This window comes from Vipera ursinii (genome assembly GCF_947247035.1).
Source record: "Vipera ursinii genome assembly, chromosome: 1".
Lineage (NCBI taxonomy): Eukaryota > Metazoa > Chordata > Lepidosauria > Squamata > Viperidae > Vipera > Vipera ursinii.
In genome coordinates this window covers 30,939,807-30,966,744 of record NC_139512.1, presented here as the reverse complement: position 1 = coordinate 30,966,744, position 26,938 = coordinate 30,939,807, and the positions used below count along the sequence as shown (strand labels likewise).

The window sequence follows — 26,938 nt, the reverse complement described above, 5'->3', positions numbered from 1 at the left end:
TTATTAATATATTTCCTCCTGTCTTCCATCTTTTACTGGCCAGCGTGTGTTTGCATGATATGTAAAGCCATGCAATTTGAAAATAAAATTGGTTGCTGGTTTTGAATGCCAGTTAGTATTCAGAGAAATGGCAATCATGTGGGTTGCTAATCTCTGGCTAAGCCAATCACCTGGGACAGATAGGGAGTTACAGTAGAAGAGAATATATGTAGCTCAGGGTTAAACTGTGGAGCACGGAAGATGTTACCTAGTTGGGTAATGAAACATCTGCAAACAAATCACCAAGCTCAGAGGGTATCACAGACTCCATAGAAAAGGAGTTACTTAGGTAGTATCAACATGGTGATGTAGGTACTAATTAATGGATTTTCCCATTGATTAATGACTGTGGTTTCGCACTGTTTGTGGAGACATCCATTTGCATTGTCCTGGTTCATATACATCCATTTGCATTATCCTGGTTCATGGTTTATAAATCAAACTGGCTTGAGATTGCACAATGTGACAATTTATGGGAAAAATTCAATAATCCATTTTATGGTTTAGCCCAATCTGTGAAGACTAGACAGTGCCCTAAAAACACATTGTGCAAAACAAACCTCTAGAGATCATGCACAGTTTTGCTATAGAGAGCTTGGATTCAGTACAGGAAAGCTTATTTTAATAAGACAAAGGGCACTGAATATTTCTTGACTCTGCCTGTTAAAACAAAGAAAAGCCAGCCAGTTTCAGCTGAATTTGCACATGAGAGCACTTTGCATCTCAGAATAAATAAATTAAAAAACATTTGGAAAGACTATTTCAACAAAGAAAAAGAGTTAGAACGCAGTAACATTGAACCTACTCTTCAAAGATAGTTTTCCAGGTTACTTTCAAGGTGATGAAGGAGGAGATTGTATAATCAGGATTCTCAAAAATCTTTCCTACAAATACAAATCTCTACCTTGGCTTCAATATGCACTCGAAGGTGCTGAGCAAACAGAGTTTGACAAATCCGTTTTTTCCATAAAACACAGAAAGCCTTCTGAAGAGAAGCAAAGGAAAATAAAATTTTCTAGGATTGTGTGTGTGTGTGTGTGTGATATGAAAATACATAGTTTTCCCATTTGTTTACTTACAGCAGTTTTCCTGCAGTAGTTTTCATTGTGAAGGTGGTTTCAAACATGAGGTATTAAACGACAACTGTCTAGCAATACACTAAAGCACAAATAACATCTGGATTCACACTGCATGTTAAAATGAAAGCCAAGTAAACTGCATTTAACATGATGTTAATAATGGGAACTTTGAAAGGAGCTGGGGAGCCTACTACTTTTCTATGTGCACTGTGACACTGCAACACATCTATAAAAGAGAATGCTTATGGCATAACAACAAAATGCTGCTTGTGATGCAAAATGACAAGATCCTGCAGGTACCCATGACAATAGTGAAGATGCACCATGCAGCCATGTAGTTGAAGTTCCAGCCTTCAATGTCGCATGCACATACAAAAAGACAAGAGTTCATGCACACAGTTATTTATTTATTTATTTTATTTAGTTATATTTATATACCGCCCTATTCCCTGAGGACTCAGGGCGGTTTACAGGGAATTAAAAATCCAAAATACAAAAATTAAGAACCAAATTAAAAAATATTAAATTAACCCTGTAGTCAGTTAAAAAGAACCCCAAATTAAAAATTCCTCCTCAGTCTGGGCCCGAGAGCTCAAAGAGCCAGGTCTTCAGGCCCCGGCGGAATGATCGGAGGTCGGGGGCAGTCCTCAGCTCCACCGGCAGCTGGTTCCAGAGGGCAGGCGCTCCCACCGAGAAGGCCCTATCCCTGGGTGTCACCCGCCGGCAATCTCTCACCGGCGGAACCCTGAGCAGACCCTCCCTGTGGGAGCGCACTGGGCGAAGGGCGTTTGATGCCGGCAGCAGGTGTTCCCTCAAATAACCCGGACCCAGGCCATATAGGGCTTTATAGGTGATAACCAGCACCTTGAATTTCACCCGGAGGGCAACCGGAAGCCAATGCAGCTCGCGGAGTAGAGGTGTTACATGGGAGTATCGGGAAACCCCCATTACAACTCGCGCGGCCGCATTCTGCACCAGTTGAAGCCTCCGAGTGGTCTTCAAGGGCAGCCCCATGTAGAGAGCGTTACAGTAGTCCAAACGGGAGGTCACAAGCGCATGAGTGACTGTGCGTAGGGCGTCTCGGTCCAGATAGGGACGCAACTGGCGCACCAGGCGAACCTGTGCAAAAGCCCCCCTGGTCACGGCTCCTATGTGATCTTCAAAATTGAGCCGTGAATCCAGGAGGACGCCCAAGTTGCGAGCCCTATCAACGGGGGGTAACACCTCACCCCCCATCATTAGGGGTGGAATAACATGGTTAACCCGAGACGCCGATATGCACAGCCACTCAGTCTTGGCGGGATTGAGATGAAGCCTGTTTCTCCCCATCCAGACCTGAACCGCCTCCAGGCACCGGGACATCACGGAGAGGGCATCACTGGGTTGGTTCGGGGTGGAAAGAAAAAGTTGGGTATCATCAGCATACTGGTGATACCCCACCCCAAAACCACGAATGATCTCGCCCAGTTATAATTGTCCTCTTCTCCCCTCCCTTCCTTTAATAGATCCTCAGAATTTTTATAATGTCCTCAGAATAGAACTAAATGTGCCAGTTACGATGGACTTGCTTCAATACTTTTATTCAAAAGGGGAAAGATTAAAATACAGGGTTTTAATACAAACATTACAACTCAAATTTTATACACTATAACATAATCGGCAATAACATAATCCAATTCCAGCTATATTTTTAAGAACACTTGTCAATGTTCCAAATTGTATTCCAAATTTTGTTATTCTCCTAGAAAACTGGGCAATACCCTTTGAAAACAAAAACTTGGTTACATACTGTAATATTTTGGTTTCAAATACATGTTCTCAAAAACAAGGAAGGACTGCTATGGTTGATTCAATTGATTCTTAACAGAGATGCAATGTTTAAATAGGTGACTCTAAAAATTGGTTAGGTTGTGATCCTAATTACTTGTTTTCCAAGGATATGACATCAGCGTTTTATTATATTAAACAAAGATTATGGGAAACTCAGTACAGGAATTAATCACGAAAGCCATTTAAATATTAAAAATTTACCCACAGATAAAAATCCTAAAATTATATTGGCAATAGCCACATTTTAAACTATGTCTATAAAACTCAGTAACACATTAGTAATTGCAAATTTTAAACATTTTATATAATATTTATCAATTTATATTCATGAAACTGTTTGATCTAATGTCAAACTTTTATATTATATGGATACTTTGCAATTTGGGCCAAAGCCAAAAGGACGCTCAGCTGTGGATGTATCTGGTGGTGAAAGGAAAGTCCGTTGCTGTAAAGATTTATTCTCCATAGGAACCTGGAATGTAAGATCCATGAATCAAGGAAAGCTGGACGTGGTCAAACAAGAGATGACAAGACTGAACATCGACATCTTAGGAATCAGCAAACTAAAATGGACAGGAATGGGTGAATTTAATTCAGAGGACCATCAGGTATACTACTGCGGGCAAGAATCCCTCAGAAGAAATGGAGTAGCCTTCATAGTCAATAAAGAGTAGGAAAAGAGCCTTGGTGGAGCAGTGGGCTAATGCCTCCTTAAGTAACACCAGCTGCCTGCAATTAGTGCAGGTTTGAGTCCCACCAGGCTCAAGGTTGACTCAGCCTTCCATCCTTCCAAGATAGGTAAAATGAGGACCCAGATTGTTGGGGGCAATAAGCTGACTTTGTAATAATGCCACTTGGCGGGGGGGGGGGGGGCGAAAGCCCTAATAAGCAGGCATATACATAGAATGAAGGCTATTGCTAAGCACATTGATTTGTGCTTTAGATTGTAAGCTGCCCTGAGTCTTCGGAGAAGGGCAGGATATAAATGGGATTAAAAAAAAAGAAAAGAAAAAAAAAGCAATATTGGGATACAATCCCCAAAATGACAGAATGATCTCAGTTCAAATCCAAGGCAAACCATTCAATATCATAGTAGTCCAAGTCTATGCCCCAACCATCAGTGCTGAAGTGGATGAAATTGACCTGTTCTATGATGCCCTACAGTACTAACACCAAAAAATGATGTCCTTATCATCATGGGGGATTGGAATGCTAAAGTAGGAAGCCAAAAGATAACCGGAATAACAGGCAAGTTTGGCCTTGGAGTACAAAACGAAGCAGGGCACAGGCTGACAGAATTTTGTCAAGAGATGGTCATAGCTTTTTCAACAACCCGAGACAGCTCTACACATGGACATCACCAGACGGTCAACACAGAAATCAGATTGACTATGTGCTCTGCAGCCAAAGATGGAGAAGTTCTATTCAGTCAGTAAAAACAAGACCAGGAGCTAATTGTGGCTCAGACCATGAGCTTCACGTTGCAAAATTTGGGCTTAAACTTAAGAAAGTATGGAAAAGCACTAGGCCATTCAGGTATAAACTAAATCATATCCTTGAGGAATATACAGTAGAGGTGACAAATAGATTTAAGGAATTAGATCTGATAGACAGAGTGCCTGAAGAACTATGGATGGAGGTTCGCAACATTGTACAAGAGGTAGCAACTAAAATCATCCCAAAGAAAAAGAAATGCAAGAAAGCAAAATGGCTGCCTGAGGAAGCTTTGCAAATAGCTGAGGAAAAGAGGGAAGTGAAAGGCAAAGGAGAAAAAGAAAGATACACCCAATTGAATGCAGAATTCCAGAGAATAGCTAGAAGAGATAAGAATGCCTTCTTAAATGAACAGTGCAAAGAAATAGAAGAAAAGATTAGAATAAGGAGGACCAGAGATCTCTTCAAGAAAATTGGAGAGATGAAGGGAACGTTAAATGCAAAGATGGGCATGATAAAGGACCAAAATGGCAGAGGCAGAAGAGATTAAGAAGAGGTGGCAAAATTACACAGAAGAACTTATGCAAGAACAAGCTTAACGTCCCTGAGGTGGTCACTGACCTCGAGCCAGACATCCTAGAATGTGAAGTGAAGTGGGCCTTAGAAAAACTGAGCAACAACAAAGCTAGTGGAGGTGACAGTATTCCAGCTGAGCTATTCAAAATCTTAAAAGATGATGCAGTAAAAGTGTTACACTCAATTTGCCAGCAAATTTGGAAAACTCAACAGTGGCCACAGGATTGGTAAAGATCAGTTTCCATTCCAATTCCAAAGAAAGGCAGTGCCAAAGAATGTTCAAACTATTGCATCATTGCACTCATTTCACATGCTAGTAAAGTTATGCTTAAAATCCTACAAGTTAGACTCCAGCAATATGTGGATCGAGAACTACCAGACCGAAGAGGCAGAGGAACTAGAGATCAAATTGCCAACATATGCTGGATCATGGAGAAAGCTAGGGAGTTCCAGAAAAACATCTACTTCTGCTTCATTGACTATGCTAAAGCCTTTGATTGTGTGGATCACAACAAATTGTGGCAAGTTCTTAAAGAGATGGGAGTACCAGACCATCTTATTTGTCTCTTGAGAAACCTATATGCAGGCCAAGAAGCAACAGTGAGAACTGGACATGGAACCACTGATTGGTTCAAAATTGGGAAAGGAATCCAGCAAAGCTGTATACTGTCACCCTGCCTATTTAATTTATATCCAGAGCACATCATGAGAAATGCAGGGCTAGATGAATCGAAAGTTGGAATTAAGATTGCTGGTAGAAATATCAACAACTTAAGATATGCAGATGATACCACTCTAATGGCAGAAAGTGAAGAGGAACTAAAGAGTCTCTTGTGGCGGGAGAAGGAGAGTGAAAAATTTGGCTTGAAACTTAACATTAAGAAAACCAAAATCATGGCATCCGGCCCTCTCAATTCCTGGCAAATAGATGGGGAAGAAATGGAGGTAGTGACAGATTTTATTTTCCTGGGCTCCAAGATCACCACAGATGGGGACTGCAGCCAAGAATTTAAAAGACGCTTGCTCCTGGGGAGGAAAGCTATGGCAAATCTAGACAGCACACTAAAAAGCAGAGATAGCACCCTGCCAACAAAAGTGCGTATAGTCAAGGCTGTGGTCTTCCCAGTTGCAATGTATGGCTGTGAAAGTTGGACCATAAGAAAGGCTGAGTGCTGAAGAATTGAGGCCATTTAACTATGGTGCTGGAAAAGACTCCTGCAAGTCCCTTGAACTGCAAGGCATTCAAACCGGTCAGTCGTAGAGGAGATCAACCCTGACTGCTCTTTAAAAGGCCAGATCCTGAAGTTGAAACTCAAATACTTTGGCCACCTAATGAGAAGGAAGGACTCACTGGAGAAGAGCCTAATGCTGGGAAAGTTTGAGGGCAAGAGAAGAAGGGGACGACAGAGATTGAGGTGGCTGGATGGAGTCACTGAAGCAGTAGGTGGGAGCTTAAATGGACTCCAGAAGATGGTAGAGGACAGGAAGGCCTGGAGGAACGTTGTCCATGGGGTCACAATGGGTCGGACATGACTTCGCAAGTAACAACAACAATAACATGATGTACAAATCCAGCCAGTGCCATTTATAAACCATGGCTTAGTGATATATGTAAGCCCAACCCATTGTAGCCTTGTCAGTAAACCAAAATTGAGCTCAAGGCAAGTCAGTGACGCTTAACAATAAAACATAAAATATAAATTTGAGATGTGTATTCCATCTTTTGTCTGGGAGAAAAATCAGTGTAAAGATGTTTTTCACTTATTAGATTTACATTCTGACATATTTCTAGCTGCTGCAGGCAGCATATACTTGTTTGAACAAGCCAGCCTGGCCTGATGGGTTTTGGGTTTTATTATTGCTTTTAACGTATTTTAACTTATTGTTTTAAGGTATTGGGCACTTTGTTTAATCTTTTCTTCATTTTTGTATCCTTCTATTAGTATTTATTGCCCTGTTTACCGCCCTGAGTCTTTTGGGAGAAGGGCGGTATACAAATAAAATTATTATTATTATTATTATTATTATTATTATTATTATTATTATTATTATTATTATTATTATTATTATTATTATTTATCCCTCCCTCCTCAAAACACTTTCTACAACAATCCTGTAGAGTAGATTGGGCAGAAAGAAATTAACTGGCCCAAAGTCACCTAGTAAGACGTTTATAATTTATTGGTTAACTGCATATGCCACGCAGCCCCCAGTGACTCTGAATAGTGTGCAGATTGCCGGAATAACATTCAAACAAGACAAAATAAAAGATAGAAGAGATAAACCAAGCTGGGAACAAAGAACAGGGTTTCAATCTCGTTTGCAAACAGCCAGGTCTTCAGTGCCCTTCAAAACACGGTGGCGGTGGTGGCAGGGGGGGGGAGAATTTGAATCTTGGAAGAAACCTCATTCCAGAAGAAAGGCACTGTCAGAGAGGGCACATTTCTGGGATCCTAATAGATGGCATTACTTAATCTAAAAAACCCAGAGTGTGCTAACCTACGGCTGGAAATGGATTTAAATCTAGATTTCTCCTGTCCTTGTCCAACACTATAACTCAAGGATGATTTTCAAACTCTGGAATCAAAAAAGTCCCAGAAACTCCTTTTCCCCAACCATGAGGCCAAGTTCTAATGATAGAAAATTGGCTAAGTTCAAGTCAACTTTTTCTTCCCTTAGCTTAGCCTCTCACAGAACTCATCATAGAATCAATTTGTTGCAGAATCCTATGATTCCATGGAACATAGTTTGGAAAAGCTGCTTTTACCAATATGTCATTCTGGCTGTCTTGTTAGCATGAACTGAAGGATAAAAACAAAGTTAAGAATTGACTTCAAATATTGGTGTTCATTGTAAATGGTGGCTGGTCTAAAGCCACAGAATGGAGGATTGGAGGATTAAGATGAAAAGATAAAAAAGGATGCATGTTTTCAAATTAAATTAGTTTGAAAAGCTGCTGTCAGACTCAGGAGTTTTGGCTACCACAGGGTTCTCCTGTAATGCTGGGTTTGGAGGACGTAATCCAGCCTAGATCAACTACTACAAAGTACTCTGTGGCATTATATTCTGCTCCAAAAGTGAGCAATAAGGAATAACAATTCTGGTTGATTTCTGTTCCTTAAGGAAGAGTTGCAAGACCCTTTTTTGGTAAGGAGAATTTGTATAGCTAACATTGGATGGGAAAAAGCCAGGGATTGGGCCATAGCTATTATAAATAAAATTCCATGCATTCCTCTTATCATCTCATAATATTTTCGTCCCTTCCCCTTGAAGTTTGACTGCTGTATTATAAGTATTACTGCCCTCCAGGCATTGCATATTACAGTATTGTGTGGTCTTTTGATGTTTGTGTCACTTTGAACATGGCTGTGAAACTTTATTCCAACACTGTATTTTTTATTTCTTTAAAAAAAAACCTGACTAGTTTCACACATCCCAAATGAGTTTGCTTAGCTAGGATTTACCAGATAAATAGCAATTGGCTAAGTTTGTAAAACATACTAAGATCAAGCCAAGCAAATTTCATACATACTATAAAAGGTTTAAGGCACTATATGAACTTAACAAAACAGTTTATTTCTATTAATGTTAAAATCTTGTATGGATTTTGAATGAACGAATTGTTTTTCCCCTTCCCCATGTTTTTTGTATGTTATTTTTAAAAAGTTGTTGCATTTTATCTAATGCAAATCGTTTTGAGATTTTTAAGAATGAGAAGCGATCTAAAAATATAGAGGAAATCCTTACATTGAATTTATCTGCGATTTCTTTTCACTCAGCCTACTTAGCCCAGTAAGGCGGGTCTCTATCTCTCTCCTCCACAGTGAGACCCACTCAGTTCGTACCTAGGTTGGCAGCCTCCGAAAGCCAAAGCAGCGCCGTGTGAACCGAGGAAGCCAAGAAAAGGGGCGCGTTGGTAAACTGGGAGGCGGGAAGAAAGTGGGCGAGAGCTTCCTGAAGGATGTTTTGTGAGTCTGTACGTTGGCGCGGGAGGCTGCCGTTTCTTATTATTTATTTTAAAAAATTGAATGGAAACAAGGAGAGGAGCATGCCGGGCGGTAGGACCCCGCGGGCGTTCCGGGGAAGAGACGGAGAGAGTGTGTGCGCGAGTGAGTCAAAGAAGGGAAAGGAAGGGAAGCTGGAGGAACTGGGAACGGCAGCAGCTACGCTCCAAGCCCACAACGCCCAGCTTGCCTCGGTTCTCTTTCAAAAAGAGCCTGGATAGAGCGAAGGAGCCCGAGCTCCGGGCGCCTTCAGCCGCTGGCAACCTTCCGGCCTCCATTCATCACCGATGCAGGCGAAGAGCTCCATGGGCTGATTCCCTGGGAGACCAGCGGCACCAGCAGCAGGCGGAGGCGCCTGCAACAGCTCGCCTAGGCCTCGGCTCCGGCCAGCGGCTTTAATTGCAACCCTTCCAGGCCATGTAAGTGAGTCCTCGCGCCGTTCCCAGGGTAGAGATGGGGAGGAAGCCGCTCTGGGGCCTGCTCTGCCTTTCGGCTGCCTTTGCTGGCGCATTGTCTGGAGCGCCCGGCCGGGTTGCGCTGTGCACCTCTTTCTGCTCTCCCGCTCCGTCTTGTAAGCTGTTGGTTTGGCAAATCGCTCGTGGTAAAAGTGACTCCCGCTTGCAGGCCCGGCCGGATTCAATTCTTTATTCCTCCCCCTGTTCACCCCTCCCCACCTTTTAGTGCATTGCAGTGGCGGCGGCGGCGGCGGCGGCGGCTTTCTGCAGATGCTGCCGGGCGCCAGGCTTTGGGAATGGTTTGCACCCGAAAAGGGAGGAAAACGGCGAGCCCCGACTCGGGGTCTCTTGGGGGGTGCGTGCGATAAGTCCTTTGCCCCACTCCCCGCCCTGCTTGGCTTCTCTCCGTTTGTTTTCTTTTCCATCTTCCATTTTTGCTGGGGCTCACGGGTCAATTTTGACCAAGTCGGAGGGAAGAGAGTAAGCTGAAAGAATTTCCGTAGCGGGATCTGGCTTAGCAGAGAATCGGATGCAAAGAATTGTCGCTCTGCTGGCTCCCCTCCCCTTTTCTCTGCGGTGTTTGTTTACCTCTGGCTTCCCCATTTGCTGGCCACAGCTGTTTGAGCAGGAAAGAGACAGGATCTCGGTTCGTCTTCCTTCTTGACTTCCTAGGTAGCCGAGTCTCTTGCCTGCGCAGCAGCGATGAAGGAGGGAGTTTTAAGGGAGCATCGGATATTTCTTTTGCTTCCCCCGCCATTCAGCACTATCAAACCCAACGGTTCTCTCTGCTCATTAGACGCAGCATCCCCTTGAGTTTGATTCGTTGATCCGATCTTGGTGATAGACACGCGGTGGGTTCACACGTTATGTTTCTAAGATGCATACCCAGACAAGTAAACGAAGCAAAGCCTTATGTCAGGCTAGGACGCATATTGGATAACTATAATGGTTCCTGTCTACTTAAGAGGAGTGTGCTCAGTTGCTTGCCAAAGCCTGTGGCCCTGTGTAAACTCTCCCCCCCTCCCAAGTTAACTCTAGATAAAGTGGAATAACTGAGTATCCTTTGTCTTAGACTTAAGAGTGTTATGGAAAAGTTTAAAGTTTGATCAATTTACTTTTTAAAATATAACAAAGAGGGTTATGGGGAAGCCAAATCCTTAGGGTCACTCTATATGTGTGTATCTTGGACAGAATGTTAGAATTCATGGTTTTAATGTCTTGAAAATGCCCCATTGATTTGAACAGTATTCATGAAGTCATAAAGATTGTACAGTGTCTGCATTACAACATGTTCAGACTGTCAAGGTTCATAAACAAGAGTAGTGGCTGCGTAGGAGGATAGTATTGGTATGGGAGACTAGCCCTCTATTGTAGGCTAATGTTGCTCACCACTTCAAATATTCTTTTAACCAGAGACTATGCCCTATGTGAACCTAAAGCAACCACCAATGAAAATGTTCAGGAATTTGAAATGGAGGCTAGCTGTTGATTGCAAATTCCAGTTCCTGCCATTTTTGGCACATGTGTTTGTGCCAAATTTGTGTAAATGGCATAGAACACTAGGAACCTACACAAAAATAGTCCAACCATACAAATATATCCAGTTTTCTTGCTGTGAACAATCTTGATAGCTTAAAGATATGTTTTTATGATCATAGAGGTAACATCTGAAAGAATTGTCCTGTGGTTCCAGTGACTGATGGCAGAAGGGTCACATTAATGCCAGGAAAAGCTGCTGCTTCTGCTTATGTCCTTTTTAATATGAGAACCATTGGCGGTTCATAGATTGCACTGAGCCATGGTTTTGTTTAGCCTTGGTTTATTACGCACATCATAATTGTCTGGATTTACACAGTATAATGTTCCCAAGCCTAAACAATAGATGTGCAACTCCTGTAAGCTGAAGAATGACACCAGATTTGGTATGGCATGTCAAAAACTACATCCAAAAAGATGTGGGTCTGAGTCCCTTTTTGGAGGAATGCGGGAATTTTAAAGGTTAAAATTGATGTCGTAAGCATCTGCCATACTTAGAGCATCCATTTGCCCCTTAATGGTCTCTAAAATCCTCCCAAAAAGAAAAAAAAACATGGTTTGGATGTCACCCTTTTTGCACCCTTGCCCTAAAGCAGGATATGTAAACAAAGTGGTTGGGTTCATTGTGTTATGAACCAAAGCCAGTTCGTGATGTTTTATCATTTTGTGTGAACCTAGGGCGGTATTAAAACTAGGATTAAGAAAATTAGAATTCAGTTTCTTTCTGGAAAGTTCTTTGTATGACATCAGTTACCATTTTTTCAGTTTCTTTTCTTCTTTTGGAAGTTTTACCTGTCTATCTGGGTACATGCTAGAAAGTGAACAGAGTAACTTTCAGGGAGGAAGAACATCAATGTGAGGACAGAATCCTGATGCAGTCAAATTTTGATTTGTGTAATTCATTTACCATTGTCTTTGCTGTGAATAAACCCAAACAACAAGTCTCCTTTTACACTGTAGCATACATTCTGGGTCTTCCCCCCCCCCTCCCCCAGGCTGTCCAGGTTAATTATCACCACTGTATTTGTTTACAGGTAAATGAACTTCATAAGTTCTTTTGCTGTTACAGTTGAACTATTGACTTTCTGTTCATAGTCACAATATTTTCATTTAGTTATCTTGGACCAATGGAGTTATTAATGTTTTAAAACCTTTGTGCCAGAAATGGTGGCTATTGAGGGAGATATTGCCAGAGATAATATATACTATTGGAGGAAAGACTGTAGGAAATGAATATGTAAACCAAACTCAGTTGAAAGCTTTCTGGTTTACCTATATCAAATCTATATTCTGGTTTGTTTCAGGGTGCTCAAAGTAGTTTTCTTAAGTTTTGTTTTTCATTCTTGTAACAATTCTTAGTGGTAGGTCAGTAGAGGAAAAGTATCACAAGTTGAATGTTGGTCAAGGACAAAGTGCTCCACAGGTTATCTGATACATGAATCAAATCCATGTAGGGTGAAGAAAAACTGTGCATGGTACCATGAAAAATTGGCACATACTTAAGATTCTGTGCTTGAACAACAAATGTGTAGTAACAACACTAGGTAATGGTCAAGATGCCTTTTCCCATTATTATGTGGAAAACTTGCTTTTAAAATACAGTGCATTGACCCTTGACCATCTCTTTTCTGTATTTTTAAGTTGTGTAAGATGTGATCATGTCCAAAAAAATAAATTGGTAGGATTCTAATGGAATATTTCTCCGTGCTAAGTGTAACTCAAGTCCCCTGCACAAAAGAGTGATTTATTTTCCAATATGCATGGGAATGATCAGTAAACTGACAGGAGTTTTCTTTTGCATTTCCCAAATTGTGGAGCATAATAGGGAAGCCCCTATTCAAGTTTTTTCTGGGCATCAAACAAATTTGCACATGGTATTCTTTTTTGGAAAGAATCTGTTCATTGCTATAGCTCATGATGTATTTGTAGAGGGTATCAGATTAAATTTCTTGCATCCCAGATGAAAAATCCGAATATTGAATTGGAGTTGATAGTGATCAGTATAACAAGTGATTAAGGAATAGGATTGGAGCAGGAAGGGTGACTTTAGTCTCTCCATTAGATGCTAAGCAACAGAAGTTCCTAGGGTCAATCTTGACAAATTTAGAGTAGGCTGGGAAGATGAAACCCTGCAAAGCGTATGCCTTTCCACGCTTTGGTTGATGGACCAGTGGTGCAAATCTGAAATTTGAGGTTTGCAAGATGGCACATTAGTTTTTGAAAAATTGCCCTGCATACAGTATCTGCAATGCCTCCAGACGATCATTGCACTTCTGGCACAATTTTTGAAGTGGTTACGTACAAGAAGTACGTTTGCAATGCTTGGTAGTTTGCAAATTTCTAGAGGTACAAGTTACTCTGACTCTACATGTGTGTGATAATATTAATGAAGTGAGAATATTCTTGCATATATTTCAGTCTATATTTCTGGATCTAAAGCTGCTTTATTGATTCATTCATTCTGTATGGCCTCCCATCTCACTTAAGTGGCATGAGATGGCTTACAACAGTTAGACCATTTTGTACATACATTCTTTCTACAAAAGCAAAGCACATTGCTTTGCTTAAAAATTATGGCTTCTCCATATCTGTTTCTCTGGTGTGACCATGTCTAATCTAAAATATAGTATTTATTGTCAACTTGGCCTTTTCTTCCATCATTTCATCCTAAAAAATCTGACTTGCAATAGAATGCAGTAATGAAGCATTAAAATTGTCCTGCCAGACAACAGATACAGATTTGTGTGCAACATAACATACACATTTCTTTAAACAATCCTACTTGTATCAAAATGGCATGAATACTTTTCCACATCCAGAGATGGGGGGATTGCACAGGACCGTATTTAAAAACAAACACTTGCAGTATGAAATGGTGAGTGCAAGATTGTGCCAGCTTCTGTTAATCACATTTTCTGTAGTATGGATCTGTTTAAATGTCAAATATAAAATGCAACTGTAGCCAAATATTTCTAATTCAGGAACAGTTTTGTTTGCACATTTCAGCTAGCTTGCGGGAGCCATATTTTATTTATTTATTTTATTTTAATTCCATTTATATCCCGCCCTTCTCCGAAGACTCAGGGCGGCTTACAAGCTTAGCAGTAGCCTTCATTCTATGTATAAGCCTGCTTATTAGGGCTTTCACACACACACCCAAGCGGCATTATTACAAAGTCAGCTTAATTGCCCCCAACAATCTGGGTCCTCATTTTACCTACCTCGGAAGGATGGAAGGCTGAGTCAACCTTGAGCCTGGTGGGATGCGAACCTGCACTAATTGCAGGCAGCTGGTGTTACTTAAGGAGGCATTAGCCCACTGCTCCACCAAGGCTCTTAACATATATATATGGAATAGTTGTTACCTACATTCTGAATTTTCAGTATAATATGCAAACTTTTCCCCCCTGATTTTAGCTTCAGATATAGTATTGATAAGGACCTCTAAGTCTCTGTATTTTAAGATATCCCTTAGTTGATGATTTTAAATATGGGACATAGCTTGGCAGAAAGGACAGTTGAATTTTAAGATATGGGATTCATAGTTTTCATTATCTATCCTCTGTATCCTTAATAATTTGAGTACTAATATATTCACAAATCAGATATCACAACATTTGGTTTAGCTTACTAAAGATTGTCAGCCCATAAGCAAGAGCAATATTTATTTATATCTGTCTTTGTGAGGGTTTACATGGGAATTTTTATGTTAGCAGTCAGGTGGGTAGGTTCGATTGAGAAAGAATAAACTCTATAGACAGGTGGATATTTAAACCATGGTCTCCTTGATTTACAGTACCTGATAGCCATCTTGTTCTACTCGCTTTCTACACAATGATAACTATGATGAATGGTGGCTGGCAGTTTATTTAGAGAAAGTTGGTACTCTAGAAATAGTACAGAGAAGAGCAACAAAGATGATTAGAGGACTGGAGGTTAAAACGTATAAGGAACAGTTGCTGGAATTGGGTATGTCCAGTTTAATGAAGAAAAGGACAAGGGGTGACATGACAGCAGTGTTCCAATATCTCAGGTGTTGCCACAAAGAAGAGGGGGTCCAGTTATTCTCCAAAGCACCTGGAGGCAGGACAAGAAGCAACGGATGGAAACTAACCAAAGTAGTAAAATTTCCATTGTAAAGTATAGAAAGAGGGGCTATTCTAAAGACTGTACCACAATATGTAACCTTATGTATGAAAGTTTCTTGTCATCAATGTTTTTACCTAGTTATATTCCTGTTCACATTTTAAAGCATGAAATGAAAGGTATGCCCACTTTTTGTTATATTCCCTGCTAATCACCTGGAGGAAATTCTTGCTCACAATCTTGGGCTGTTTGGAAGCATTGTAGAAAAAAGGTAACTTGGAACTTATCATACTACTCTTTGTATATGGGACATTTTATGTAGGAGTGGAGATGACGCCTAGGAATTGTATTAATTGACATATTTAATTGTTTGGACTTTATAGCTCAAACAAACCTAAAAATACTCCAGGAATTTCAATTACGCTTGGTTCCTTGGAAGCCAGCCTCATGAGGCTCATATGGGACACACAAGTGGGAAGCTGCTATTCCAGTTAATTGATATTTATTCAGCCATGGAACTGTGCCCACTGTACAGGGTGGAGGGAATGTTTGGGTGGGTGATGGTACTCCTTTACTACTGGAGCATTTTCCCCTAGAAGTGAGGAATCACCTATTTATGTGATGAATAAAGCTGGAAAAACTAAATCTTACTTTCACAGGCATGTGAAATGTGTAAGGGCATTTCCACTTTCACTTTCTCATTTTCTTTGAAAGATTCTGATTGACCCAACAGAATATGCAACTCATGGGGTCTAGCTGAGTGAGGAATGGTGCATGCAGAAGGGTTCAAACTGAAAGATCATGCTTTGACCTAAATGATCAAGTCTCTGGTGAGGAGGAAATGCTCTTCCTGAGACTCTGCAAAACAGCTGTCAGTCTGGCAATACTGAATCCCACTCTCTCTGCCTTTGGACATTCACTGGGCATCTTTCACAATTAAATGTCTTTGATTACTGTAAAGAGGCTGAAATAGTTGATTTAGAATTGTCATGGAATCTTCTTCATGGAATAGTTTCAAAAGAGCAGATGGCTATTTTTTTGGGGGGGGGATGGTTTAATAGAGCAAATTGTTTTATTTGTTTGTAAATAAATAAAGTGATATTTGTATGGCTTCCCATTTACTGAAAGCACTCTGAACAACAAATAAAAACAAAACAAAATCCCAATCTGTAACATAAAAAGGAGCAAATTAAGGTCCTAAGGAAGAAATCTAACAGCCACTTGCACTCATATCAGACTCTGTTAGCACCTTGGCCCCAGTGCCTGGAAGCATAGCAAGGTCTTCATGGTATTCAGAATATCAGCTGGGTTGAAGTCATAGGTGTCTCAGGGGCAGAGAAACCTGTTCAAAAGACAGGGGCTATGATGGAGAAGGCACATATCCTAGCCCCCCCCCAAGTGACATCACTTCACTGATGGAACACAGAGCTTACCCACTCTGTCTGATTTGATAGGATGGTAGAAACTTGGAGTACGTGACCTACAGTATCCATTTCACCTCATAACCATGTATTCATCTTTCTACCTTGTTTTTTATTTCTTTTGATGTGTTTGCTGCTTTTGTGTGGTGTTTTATAATGTGTGTTTTAAATTTTCCTATATTTTTATTTTTGTTCTGTAATTTCATTTTTCTGATGAAGAGCTTTATCTTCTCTTGCAAATGACAAAAAGAGAAGGAGTCTCTTTGTTTTAGCACTTGCATTTTAAGTGATTATTGATGGAGATCAACATTTTGTGACAGTAACCAATTAGTTAATTTACAGGAATATCTTGTGTGCAGGGATTTCTTACCTCTTGTTTATGTGGAGGGCATTGAAACTCTTCTGCACTATGGCCATGTTTACATGAGAAGCTTAATAAGACCACAGTTCACAAGCTGTACCTTACTTTTGTTGTGATAACATTCAGGAAAAGGGGATCTACCATTGTGGCGGTGGCATGTTTAAAAACAACACCATTTTTAAACTTCCCCCACCCAGGACATATCTTTCTAGTTGAAAGATCAAGTAATATAACTTGCAGAAAATTAATAATGGTACTGCTACATATTGATATCACATACGTTGAGGCTTGATTTGGCTTTTATTTTCAATACATTAAGTGATAAACCATGATTTGAGAATCGTAGTGCCTGGATTCAAGCCAGCTGCAAAAACCTGTATACAGGTAGTCCTCGGCTTACAATAGTTCATTTGGTGACCGTTCAAAGTTACAATGGCACTTAAAAATGACTGATGACGGTTTTTCACACGAACGTTCATGGTCACATGATCAAAATTCAGAGGCATGGCAACCGGTTCATATTTATGATGGTTGCAGTGTCCTAGGATCATATAATCAGCTTTTGTGACCTTCTGACAAGCAAAATCAATGGGAAATCCAGATTCAGTTAACAGCCACCTTATTAATTTAACAAATGCAATGATTCACTTAACAACTGTGGCAAGAAAAGTCGTAAAATGGGGCAAACTCACTTAACAAACTTTTCACTTAGCAACATAAATTTTGGGCTCAATTGTTGTTGTAACTTGAGGACTACCTGTATAATAAACCACATTATAGCATTCTGTATATCATTTTTCATCAGTCTTTACTGTTAGCCATGCTGCCTTAGGCATGCTAGGAATTATAATATATTTGGAAGGTAAGAGATAGCTTACTGCTGGTTTATCATAATCTATGATTCTTCAAAAATAAATTCAATGTAAATAAAAAAGAAATAGGAGTGAGATTTGAGTCAAGTAATGTTTAAGAGCCCAGATTTCTCCATTTCAAAAAGTTATTTTGAAATAAAATAGGAACAAATTTCCCCTGATTTTGTTGTGAAATTATGATTGTTTAATAAAGAGAAATAGGTTATATAAATCAGTGATTGGTTTAATAGGAGGCAACCATCCATGACAGCAGTACCTAATGATTGTGCTGATGCTGGATAAAACTGAAAGGATCAAAAATGGCTAGCAGACTACCAGAGAATCCTATGGCTGTAGACTGGATGGGTAAGTTGAAAAAATATCTTGAAAGAAGGCAGTGATAAACCATTTCTATACTGTTGCCAAGAAAACTACCGGTACCTGGACTGGTCTGTGTAGATACAGGAGTCAAGTTTAGCTTTAGGGCAGGATTTCCCAACATTGACAATTAGTCAGCTATGCTGACTGGGGAATTCTGGGAGATGAAGTCCACACATCTTCCAGTTGCCAAGTTTGGGAAACCTTGCTTAGGAAGTCACGTTGTTGGACTGTATTTTTCCCCTCTAACACGTGTTACACTTGTAGAACAAAGTATTTAGCTTTATTATATGGAAGGGTGGGCAGCATTTGAGGGATCAGCCTTCTGGGAAGAGACTGTAATACAACCAAGGCTGGCTGTTTTTGTAGGTTTTGTGCAGTTTTAATTATGTACAATGAATGGGAGCATTTGCCTTTGGGAGGCAAATCACTTCTATTCCCACTCTTAAAATTCCTCTCCAAAAGGAAAAGCAAAAAATCAAGTAACTGAATTTTTGTGGCAGAATTTGGAACTTGGGATGGGGATTATGAACTAGTTATAGCTTATTCTTGATTTTACCAAAGAAAAGTGCTAAAAAAGGCATTTTATGGGACAGTTCCATGTGGGCTATTGGTTACCCCACTCCTCCATAATTCAGCTTCAGATTCCACCCCCCCCCCCTTTTCTCTGAAGACCGTCTAAAAATATGTGGGAAGGGAATCATTTCTTCTTTATTACACATAATTCATGTACCACCCCAGGCACAGACTCAAGGCATGAAAATACATAAAATGGTACACTCCCACATAAAATTATGAACTAGACTCAGCACTGGCTAAAAGGAATAGCAAGCAACAAGCCTAGCTGTAATCCCAAAACCTGATCCAAGAGGACTGTCTTCATTTTTTTCACTGAAAGACAATAGAAAGAGGCCATTCTGATGGAGCTAGGGAGTGTCCAAAAGGCCAAGGTATCCATTCAGTGTCCACTGCCCAAACCACCACCAACCACATGGGAGGGTAAGAATCAGAAATGCACCTTGCCAAGTTGAATATATAAGAAAAGCAAATTATACTTGGAACAATCCAAAGATGACCAGGACCTCTAAGCCATGAAGGGTCTTTGAGTACTTTGACCTGTACTTAGAAACCTATTGGCAACTAGTGAAGCCCCACAGTGTAACTGTTATTCTGCTACAATGGCTGCTGCATTTTGAACCAACTGTAACTTCCGCGTAGTCTTCAAAGGTACTGCAAGAATCAAATGGTAAAGTGATAAGAATGTGAGCAGTTACCTCCAGGGTATCTCACTTTAAAAACAGTTGCACCTGACACATCAGCCAAAGTTCTGGCTTCAGTCTCTACCTGCTGTTATTCAGAAACCTGAAGTCTAAGAGAACCCCTGATCACACACTCGCTCTTTTTAAAGACCAAAATTGGGACTAACCTGGAACTAGAGAGATTTCTGGATAACAGCCACACTGCTTTTTGGGATACAATTTTACCCTGTTTCATCCCATCCAGTCTCGCACATCCTCCAAACATTACATTAGGAACTTCGCTGCATCTCTTGCTCAGCTCAGGATGGAGCATGACTGACTGGTTGAAATATGTACAGAAATACACAATACTGTAATGTTTTATTTATTTTGTAACTTAATTATATTTAGCTTCCATGCATATTTTAAAAATTTGCCATCTTGTTACTTAAGAGGTACTTTCTAAAAGAAACATTTTTTTGTCTTTCAGAATGATGAATTGTTACACGAACTCAATTTCGATTGAAAATGAAACTGCAATATCAGCTTTAAAATGGGCTTAATACTGTGCAATTTTTGAAAAACAAAGTACCCCCAGTTCTGTTCACTCTAAAATCTAGGCGAAAACAGAGAAATATCCCAGCTATCTGCTGTGCATTGTAGTTCTTAGGTCTTGCCTTTCTCCTAAGTATGCTCCTAGCCATATCATCCTGTGGTATTTCTGATTCAGCTTTGTGAATTAGCCTGTTCTGAGTTATGTTAGAGCTTGATTTGCTGGACTAACTGAAGGGAAATATGACTGTTAATAACTATTCATTGCATACATAAGTACAGGCAGTCCTCAACTGACAACAGTTCATTTAGTGACTGAATTTACAATGGCACTTGTAAATTTTTCACACTTACGGCCTTTGCAACTTTCTTATGGTCATTTAATCAAAATTCAGACTCTTGGCAACTGATTCATATTTATGACAGTTGCAGTGTCCCAGGGTCGTGCAATCACCTTTTGTGGCCTTCTGACAAGCAAAGTAAGTGGAGAAGCCAAATTCACTTAACAACTGTGTTACAACTTAACAACTGCAGTGATTCACTTAACAACTATGGCAAGAAAGTTCATAAAATGGGGCAAAATTTACTTAACTATCTCACTATTTGGGCTCAGTTGTGGTCATAAATAGAGGACTCATGTATGTATGTATGTATGTATGTATGTATATAAAATAAATCCTCCATATGTATATAAAGTTTGCTTAGAATCTGTATGGCTGTTGCAATGATAAAATTAATGTAAACAATTTTGTCATCTATGAAATGGATTGTTGTTAGTGAAATCATTGAAGAAAGCATACACTTTGCTTTTTTGAAGTATTGTAAAGTTCTCTACAAGATGAAAGTGAAACATAAGTGGATTCTGCAGCAAGACAGTGATTGCAGACCTAGTAAGTCTGCAGGAAAGTAGATGAGAAAGAAAAAAAATGGAATGGTCAAGCCAAAGTCCTAAACTTCATCAAGAAGTTGCAGAACTTAAAACAAGCAGTTAATGCTAAAAACTGAATTGAAGCATTTTGTCATGGAAGAATGGGCCAAAATATTTGCAGAACATTGAGATACCGATTACCAATTACAAGAAATTTTTGGTTGTACTGTACATTGCAAATAAACATCATTCTCCAGCATAATAGATGGAGAATCCACGAATGGGTTACCTCTGTCTTCCTGCCCAATTAGACTAAGTCAGTCAAACTTGCCACGCCTCTCCTGGGCCAGGACACCTCCCAGTCAAGACTTAGTCTGTGCTTAGAATAGATGTGGTAATTTTGGCTCCCAGAATCTTGCTGAGTCATCTCTTCTGAGTAATTGAGCAGGTCGTGTGTGTGTGTGTGTGTGTGTGTGTGTGTGTGTGTGTGTGTGTGTGTGTGTGTGTGTGTATCTCCCCTTCATGGATTCTTCTCTTACCTCTGTGCTAGGATCAGCACAGTGCCTAATTCCCCTGAGATTCTCCTTCCAGCTGCAAGCTCTGACTGAGCTGCAGCCTTCGTTTTGCTGTAGTTCTTCTCAGGATCGGAGTTTGCCCTTCTCTTTCCAGCTGCAGCTCTGATTGAGCTGCAGTCTCTCAAGCCCTAGGGTGTTCTTTAGCAGCACACTAGTTGTGGCTGCCATTTTGGATTCCAGCTTACCAGCAGCTGGCCAAGAGGAGGGTCTTCATCAGAAACCCTCCGCTGCCTTTTGAAGCATGCCGATAGCATCAGAGGCACGCAGAGACTCTCAGAACTGTCTGCCTTCTCTACTGAATTAAGGGGGAAGGACAGGTTGCTTCTTTTTTCACTACCAGCAGAAGCGGCCACCATTTTGGGTGCTGCGATCACATTGCTTTTACTCTGAAAAGGCTTGTGCAGCCTTCTTTGCTAGCTTCTGAGAAGGGGGGGGAGATTTCAGCCCCCCCCCCAAAACCACAGACTTCAAAAGGGTTTAACTTGCCTTCCAGCTCAGAGAAGCTGGTCCCTGAGCCTCTGGTCAGTCGCAGGGGTCCTTTTTTAGGCTCCTCCTCTCCCAATCATTGCAGAGGGTTCTGAGTTCAGATCCCTTTGACTGTAGCACAATCATTGTTTGCCTTGCCTGAAACCTTTCAGAGTGGATGGTCAAGTACAGGAGGCTTCAACTGTAGCTCTAGGCCTCAACCTAGCTGTCTCATTGTCCATTCCAACAGAAGAAGTGTGCTGGCCGTGCCATTCTTGGCCTCTCCTCCACCAACTAGGACTAGTGACCTGGCTGTTATCACCAAGGTGATCTTGCCACCACAGTAGACTTGGCCTGTGTTCCAAAGGTGCTTCAACTAGTCTTAAGGCCATCAGGAGCTTTGCAGGTGTGCCAGTTGTCCATTAAGTTGGTCCTGCAGCCACCATTGCCATAGAGTACTTATTGATCCCTGAGAGTGGCACACAGCATCAGATCAGTACTCTGCTCCTCTGTTTGAGATCCCTCTCAGCATTCCACTGAGATATCTCCCAATTGTGATGGCAGACAACACTGCACCTCAGGCTTCACACGGACCCCTACCACTCCTGCGCAATCAAAGCATAAGTCCTTCAAAATGGAGGCTGCTGGAAAGCTCAAGGCGAAAGCCAAGGCCATCTCTGGCAAAAGGTCCTTGACGGCAGAGAAAGAGGCCAGCAGGAAGCACCAGGCCTTAGAAAGACAGTTTGCCAAGGCCCAGAAACAGGGCACGATGGGCGCTGAAGAGGTCTCTTCTCCTCTGGCAGAGGAGTCTATTTGGGCCACAGCTTGCTCCTCCTCCCTCGTCTTCCCAGAGGGTCTGGTCTCCAGAGGGGGATGATGATGACCAACCTTATCTTCCCAGGGCTGAGCAAGAGGAGATGGTTTCCTTTACCCAGGGATCAGATATCCGACTGATGCCTCCAGTCCACAGAGTAACGCAGTCCAGGCCCAAGGCCACCTTTACGCCCACAGCAGCCAGTCTTCGGCCTTCAAAAGTTGGTTTTCTGCTTCGGAATAGTCCCATGGGCCAGACTACATTCCAGGGACCTGCAATGGTTTTTGCTCCCATTTCAGAGACTGGACACCAGCTCCTCCAACCAAAGGGAAAGGGTTCCATCTCGTACCATAAACTCCCTCCAGTGGTGGACCTCGCCAGCGATAGCCAGGGGCTCTTTGTTCCAGGAGCCCGTTCGGATCACCCTGACTACGGATGCCAGCCTGTTTGGCTGGGAGACGCATGTAGGGTCTCAGTTGGCTCAGGGGTGGTGGTCCTGGTCCGACCTGAAGCACAATATAAATTGGTTGGAGCTCAGAGCCATACATCTGGCCTTATGCCACTTCCGCAACAGGGTGGTGAGAGAACATATCCTGGTCCTCATGGACAACGTAGTGGCAAAAGCCCATGTGAACCGGCAAGGGGGTACCCGTTACAGGTCCCTTATGGCCGAGGCCCAACTGTTGGGCTCGGGCAGAGACCAACCTCTCATCACTCAGGGCCGAGCATATCTCGGGGGAGGCAAATCAGCAGGCGGACTTTCTCAGCAGGTTGACAGTGGATCACTCTGAATGGTGCCTGCATCCAGGTCTCTTCAAGGAGATATCGGAGAGGTTCGGTCAGCCGATACTGAATCTGTTCGCTTCTCCGGCGAATTCCCAGCTTCCGAGGTTTTTCTCCTGCTTCCCCTCTCTGGGGAAGGACGGACGGGAGAGGACGGATGCCCTCTGCAGCCCTTGGCCGGGGAGCTTGCTGTATGCCTTTCCACCTCCCTTTGATCCCAGCAGTCATCCGCAAGTTACTGCAAGAGTGGGCAGAGGTGATACTTGTTGTACCACACTGGCCAAGACGGCCGTGGCTTGCCAACCTCGTGAGTCTGTCAATCTCTCCCCCATGGAGAATTCCTCCAGATCGCGTTTCATTCAGCCAGGGAGCTCTGCATCATCCAGAACCCCAGTGGCTCCAGTGATTGCCTGGCACTTGAACGGCGGCTCCTGACACATGAGTCTTATTTATCAGAGGTAATTACGATGATTCAGGCCTCCAGACAGCCTACAACAAACAGGATCTATGTCTATGAGTTTCTTTAGTTGGTGCGCAAAGAACCAGTTAGATCTTTCGGCTATTACTATCCCAAGGATCTTGGACTATTTATTGGAGGGGCTCAACAAGGGCTTGGTGCCCAATACCATCCGTCAACAAGTAGCAGCTCTCTCCACCGTATTTACATGGGGCAATTCAGAGGCATTGGCTCAACATCCTATGGTACGCTCATTTCTCAAGGAGCGACCAACACCAAACCTCCAGTGGTTCACCGGTATCCCTCTTGGGATTTGTCACGGGTCTTGCAGGCCCTTACCTCTCCTCCATTTGAACCCATCAGGACCTGTACTCTGCGGTTCTTGACAATTAAGGTGGCCTTCTTGATAGCCGTCACATCGGCTAGACGCATTTCTGAATTGGCAGCTCTCTCTGTCAGACAGGACTTATGTGTTTTTCATGCTGACATGGTGGTCCTTCGATTGGATCCCTCCTTTATTCCTAAGGTCAATACCTTGTTTCATAGAGCACAGGAAGTCATTTTGCCAGATTTTTGTCCTCATCCATCTCATGCCTTGGAACCGCAATGGCACACACTGGACGTCCGCAGGGCTTTACGCCACTATATTAAGCGGACAGTGTCTTTTTGCAAGTTGGAAGCCCTCTTTTGTTTCCTTTTAACCCGCTACTATGGGGCGGAAGGTTTCTGCCTCCACTATAGGCAGGTGGATCAGGGCTTGTATTGCAGGGGCATACCAATCTCATTACCTGTCAGTTCCCAGGCATATCACTGCTCACTCCACTCGTAGTGCTGCAACTTCTGCGGTTTGAGCGACACAGGCGTCCATTGAGGACATTTGTAGGGCAGCGATATGGTCCTCGCCTTCCCCTTTTGTGAGACATTATAAACTGGATAGGTTTGCCTCCACAGACGCCTCATTTGGCCAGAGAGTGCTGCAACAGGTAGTGCCACAGGGTGGGACACAGGCCCAGACTGATTCCCTCCCATAGGGACAGGGCAGCTTTGGTATGTCCCATTCGTGGATTCTCCATCTGTCATGCTGGAGAAGGGGCATTGTCTTACCTGAACGCCTTTTTTCAGCATGATGATGGAGAAACCACACCCACCCCTTAGTGTCCATCAGGTCCTGTGTCGGGTATGGGAGCCATCATGTCGGACTGTTGTCATTTGCTTCACCTTTGTCATGACTGGGAGGTGTCCTGGCCCAGGAGAGGTGTGGCAAGTTTGACTGACAGTCTAATTGGGCAGGAAGACAGAGTTAACCCATTCGTGGATTCTCCATCATCATACTGAGAAAAGGAGTTCAGGTAAGACAACGCCCCTTCTGTACAGCCATTTATTAAGTAGTACTCTTTTTAAACTTGGAAACTGTCCTATCTGTAAACAAATCACTAGTCTACAAGAACAAATTATTTATCTAGGGTCTGTAATCTGTGCTCTTCAGGCAGAAATTAGGTGTCCAGTTCAGCCCTTCTATTCTGTCGAGCCTCCGCACTATTAGCCCCCTCTACCACAAAGATCCTGCAGGAGAAGAGCAATGTCGTCTTGAGGGGTTGGGAGTGGGAGGCACCGTTATGCGGTGGTTCTCCTCCTACCTCTCGGACCGTTCGCAGATGGTGTTAGCAGGGGGGCAGAGGTCAAGCCCTAGGCCTCTTAGTTGTGGAGTACCCCAGGGATCGGTGCTCTCGCCCCTCCTGTTCAACATCTATATGAAGCCGCTGGGAGAGATCATCCGTGGCTTCGGGGTGAAATATCATCAATATGCTGATGATACCCAGCTATTCATCTCCACCCCGAAGCAAACCAGTGATGCCCTCGATGTGATGTCCTGTTGCCTGGAAGCGGTACAGATCTGGATGGGAAAAAACAGGCTTCGACTCAACCCGGCCAAGACTGAGTGGCTCTACATACCGTCATCTCGTTTAGTCCAAGAGGTTCCATCTTTGACTATAGGAGGAGAGATGTTACCTCCCATTGACAGAGCACGCAATCTGGGCGTCCTCCTAGATTCACGACTCAGTTTTGAAGATCATATTGGAGTCGTGGCTAGGGGGGCATTTGCCCAGATTCGCCTAATATACCAATTGCACCTCTTTCTGGACCGAGATGCCCTACGTACAGTCACCCACGCACTCGTTACCTCCCGTATAGACTACTGTAATGCTCTCTACATGGGGCTGCCCTTGAAGACCACCCGGAGGCTTCAGCTGGTGCAGAGTGCAGCTGCACGGGTTGTGATGGGAGCACCCCAATACTCCCATATTACACCCCTCCTGCGTGAGCTGCATTGGCTAAGTTCATTACGACTGCTGTAGTCGTAAGTTCATTTCCTCCTCATTGTGTGGCCCAGAGTGCACAGTATGCTGCCTGGCCTGTGGATCCCAGTATATGTTGTTGTTAGTTGCAAAGTCATGTCCGACCCCTGGCGACCCCCATGGACAACGTTCCTCCAGGCCTTCCTGTCCTCTACCATCTTCTGGAGTCCATTTAAGCTCACACCTACTGCTTCAGTAACTATCCAGCCATCTCATTCTCTGTCGTCCCCTTCTTCTCTTGCCCTCAATCTTTCCCAGCATTAGGCTCTTCTCCAGTGAGTCCTTCCTTCTCATTAGGTGGCCAAAGTATTTGAGTTTCAACTTCAGGATCTGGCCTTTTAAAGAGCAGTCAGGGTTGATCTCCTCTAGGACTGACCGGTTTGATCACCTTGCAGTCCAAGGGACTCGCAGGAGTCTTCTCCAGCACAGTAGTTCATAGGCCTCAATTCTTTGGCGCTCAGCCTTTCTTATGGTCCATATTTTGCAGCCATACATTGCAACTGGGAAAACCATAGCCTTGACTATACACACTTTTGTTGGCAGGGTGATGTCTCTGCTTTTTCGTATGCTATCTAGATTTGCCATAGCTTTCGTCCCCAGGAGCAAGTGTCTTTTAAATTCTTGGCTGCAATCTCCATCTGCAGTGATCTTGGAGCCCTGGAAAATAAAATCTGTCACTACCTCCATTTCTTCCCTATCTATTTGCCAGGAATTGAGAGGGCCGGATGCCATGATCTTGGTTTTCTTAATGTTGAGTTTCAAGCCAAGTTTTGCGCTTT

The 26,938-nt window shown here is 42.5% G+C and overlaps 1 protein-coding gene across 1 annotated transcript in view; it reads left to right on the top strand.

The window, feature by feature from the left end:
• Positions 1-9,086: 9,086 nt before the first annotated feature.
• Positions 9,087-26,938, top strand: part of AKT1 (AKT serine/threonine kinase 1) — a 113,601-nt gene continuing 95,749 nt past the window's right edge. The window contains exon 1 of the mRNA XM_083379127.1: positions 9,087-9,381. The gene's annotated coding sequence lies outside the window, so the exon portion shown is untranslated. The remainder of the gene's footprint in view (positions 9,382-26,938) is intronic.